The sequence below is a fragment of the Crocuta crocuta genome, unplaced genomic scaffold (genome assembly GCF_008692635.1).
Source record: "Crocuta crocuta isolate KB4526 unplaced genomic scaffold, BGI_CrCroc_1.0 scaffold1304, whole genome shotgun sequence".
NCBI lineage: Eukaryota > Metazoa > Chordata > Mammalia > Carnivora > Hyaenidae > Crocuta > Crocuta crocuta.
Genome location: NW_027531278.1, coordinates 543,549 through 547,482, shown reverse-complemented (window position 1 = coordinate 547,482; position 3,934 = coordinate 543,549). Strand labels below are relative to the sequence as shown.

The following is a 3,934-nucleotide window of genomic DNA, read 5'->3' as shown; positions in this document are numbered from 1 at the left end:
AACCCTTGTAGTCACAGAGAAGGGAGACAGGTTCCCGGGCACAGCACATACCAAAAGTGATTCATGAAGAAACAAAATCTATTCTCTAGTGAAAAAAACTACTCATCATTAATAACTTTCCCACAAAAACAACTCCAGGAACATACACCCTCAAATCTTTCCTAATGTATAAACAAACCGACCCCGGCAACATCTACAAAGGGTAACACAACATCACCTTGTGGGGTTTGTCTCAGGAATGCAAGGCTGGCATAACATTTGAAGATCAAGGTTCAAAACAGTAATTACTGTAATTCACCATATTAACAGAATAAGAAAATCTCATAATCATCTCAATTATCATTTTAGGTCATTCTTAATGGCTTTTTGCCAAATTCCAACAAAGACTTTACCATTGCTGGGAACTTCTAGTCAGTAGCTGGCATTTAGTAGCCATGAGGAGACGGTCTGGAAATGACAATAATGGTTAATAATAATAATGATGATTCTAGCAGCAGGCAAGTACTGGGTGCCTCCCATGTGCCAGTAAACACAGTGAAATATTCGTTATATACTGAATGAGGCAGAGCCAATTAGAACAAAGCCAAACAGAACTTCCCAGCATGTTTTTATTTAAGTCAGTTTGCAATATTTAACTATTCCCCAATCAGAGTGACATTTGCACAGGATCATGACTAATCCTGTCATCTCTAGAGAGACAACCAGGGTCACCGATAGCCTTATTACTTTACTAGGATAGGGAGAAGCTTCCCAATTAGAAATAATGGTCAATCCAAGACTGTCCAGACTCTGCCTGAAATTGTTCTTTTCCTCACCAGGCTATTTATTACATTAGCCAACTTGCGGAATTCTCCTCAGCTATATCTTGGATTCAGACATGCCTCTCTCTCCATCCTAAGGATTGTTCCCATAGAAACATAGAACTGTCTTCTGAGGAGCTCCATCAGAATACTGCTTCTTCAGAAACTTCTGGAAACTAGCTGTGGTGCTGGTTCTTACCAGCACTCTTGTTCTTAGATGAACTAAATCTGGCCAAAATGCTGAAGAAAGTTACTGACTGATCAACCTCTGAGCCTTTAACTTGCAGCTCTGCTCCAACAATGGCCCCACATTTTAAATGGCTATCTTTAAAAAAAATTTTTTAAATGCTTTAGTTATTGTTGAGAGACAGAAAGTATGTGTGGGAGAGGGGAAGAGAGAGAGGGCGACAGAGGATACAAACCAGGCTCTGGTTGGCTGACAGCAACAAGTCTGATGTGAGGCTCAAACTCATGAACCAGAAGATCATGACCTGAGCCGAAGTTGGACGCTCAACCAAGCCACCCTGGCACCCCGTAAATGGCTATCTTTTAAAAGGCCAAGTACATCCTATCCACTTTCCCCAGCATTTTTCTATGCAGTCTAGTTATGCTCTATTCATAAATTATTGGCATAAAATTTATTAATTTTAAGCAAATATCTAACATTTATGTACACTGGAGCTTTATTAAATCAAGGATAGAAATGGAACATGTAGATTTTCAAACATTTAAATTATATGTTTATTAACAGGACATCAAAGCTTTTATGGACACATTTTTTTTTTAAGTCAAATGAGTCTTTATTCCTAACCCTGAGCACTCATTCTGAATCTGGGAGCTTGGTTGCATGTATTCTAGTACCACTCACTACAAACAAGCCTTATTCTGGCCAAGTGGGTACCAGCTATGGGAGGTCAGGGTGGGTGGAACTCGGCCTACGCCTGTCAGCCCCCCAAAAATCAGAACACAAGAGCTCTCCTCATGTTCCATCCGGACTGCTATTCACCTTCAAATGACGTTGTGGCCTTACGCTCAGCTCCAAAAATATTTATTTTAGAAGAAGTACCAATAGCTAGAGTAATAAAAATAAAAGATTAAATGTCATGACTCAGATTTTGTTTTGGTCTGTTCTTGTGGAAACTATATCATATACCTAAAAAGTATGGTCTCAAAAACTCCATAGAAATCCGTAATGAAATTCTACACCTCTCGAGAAACAAAAACATGGACCACTATTAAACCTATTCAAAAGGGTAGAGAGTCCATTAAATTATGGCTAGTGTAGAAGGTTTGAGACTCTTTTCTGAAGAGTTCCCTCAATTACTTTTCTCTTAGATCCTTCTCTATCAATTTGTGCACACAGGCTAGTTCATTTTATCCTAAGATTTCTAATAATTTCATGAGGATTTAGCTTACTTGATTTAGCAGTAGGCAACCTCCAAATCAATTAATCTTATTAATGCATATTTTGTAACAAGCTACATGTCTCATCCACTTGTGACTTAACTGATAGACTGAGCAGTGATATTTCTTCTTCTGTTGCATTAACAGCGTTGTTTTAAGAGACATTAATTTTACATATTTCATGGACAGAATATTAGAACTGAAAGGCATCTGAAATCTAATCTACACCCCTTTTTTTCTTTCTTAAAATCCAATAAACAGTACAAAAATTATATAAATTAGACATGAAAATAGGCAGTAAACAGTATGAAGAATGGAAGTCAGTTTGACGATGTCTCTCTCTTTCTCTCTCTCTCTCTCACACACACACAAAGCACACACAAATGGTGCTTATCCCCTCAGAACCATCAGAATTATTTTTGTGTTCAGCCTTTTAATGCAATTTTTCTAAAATGCATTTTATACTTTTTTGTTTTAACCTGAATGTAACCATCATTTAATTTTGTTACTAGCTCAATTAATACAAACAGCAAGAAGTTCATGGTGCTACATTACAGTAAGACCTCTGGCCAGTCTCCGGGCTTCCTGAGTATGTGTTCACTGTCACCTGTTAGTCATCCCATCAGTGCCTATCTCTCACTGAGACACCCCCCCCCACCAGCCCCATGCCTTCCCTCTGATTGGCTGCTCTGAATCAGCTGTGACGTGGCACTCAGCTAATGCCAGACCCCCGTCAGCTCGGGGAAGCAGGGCCTAAAAATAAGAGGAAGTTCTAAGTGTGGGCCCGAGGACTCTGTGAGGTCTCCTTGGGCTGATCAGAGCCTGTCCCTCCCCTTCCTTNTCTCTTTGTGTTATATTTTTTTTTTTTTTTTTGAGAGAGAACAAGCGCACACATGCATACATATGCAAATGGGGGAAGGGGCAGAGAGAGACAGGGAAAGAGAGAATCCCAAGCAGGCTCTGCACTGACTGATGGGGGGTTTGAACTCACAAACCACAAGATCATGACCTGAGCTGAAGTCAGACACTTAAGCGATTGAGCCACCCAAGCACCCCTTTTTTTCTGGTTTTTGAAAGTACCTCTATTCTCTGTAGATCCTTGCTACTGAGGAAGATCCATGGGAAATGCAGACTTTGGGGCCCAGACTGACAAATCAGAATTTGCCTTTTAAGAAAACCCCCATATCCAGTGCCCCCCTCCCTACAGTGCCAACAGGCCTGGGGTGGGCCTCAGGGTTTTCATCTCTAAGTCCCCAGGGTAAGCTGAGGCTACCGCAGGACCGCACTAGGATGCAGCTCTTTTCTACCTCAGTGGCACCACAGAACCTCCTTGGGGAACTTTTCCAGGACCACACACACCAGGGCTTCTCCCTAGGCCCACAGGAGGGTCTGCAGGGGAGGGGCTGAAGCACCTGCATCTTAACGAGTTTCCAGGTGCTGACAGTATGCACTCAGGTGGAGAGTGAGGTTAAGGTCCCCCAGATGGCCCTTGAGGAATCGCTGCCGCAAGGGGTCCAGGCTGAGATGGAGTGGGGCAGCATCAGCAGCATGGTGGCTCTCAAGCTCTCTCCTGCCCCCCCAACACCCCCCCCACTAAATTGGTACAGAGGCTCATGGTGAGGGATTTCGCCAGCAGTCCTTCTGGCTGGTCCACTTCATGTGAATAAAGCAGCTAAGGCCAGACCTCTGGGCTGACAGGAAGGAGAGGAGAGCACCCAGGCCAGGGGTCT

At 42.5% G+C, this 3,934-nt stretch overlaps 1 protein-coding gene across 1 annotated transcript in view; it reads right to left on the bottom strand.

Annotated features, from left to right (window-relative positions):
• MTMR1 (myotubularin related protein 1) overlaps nucleotides 1-3,934 on the bottom strand; it is a 58,014-nt gene that overhangs the window by 10,451 nt on the left and 43,629 nt on the right. The gene's annotated exons all lie outside the window — the stretch shown is intronic.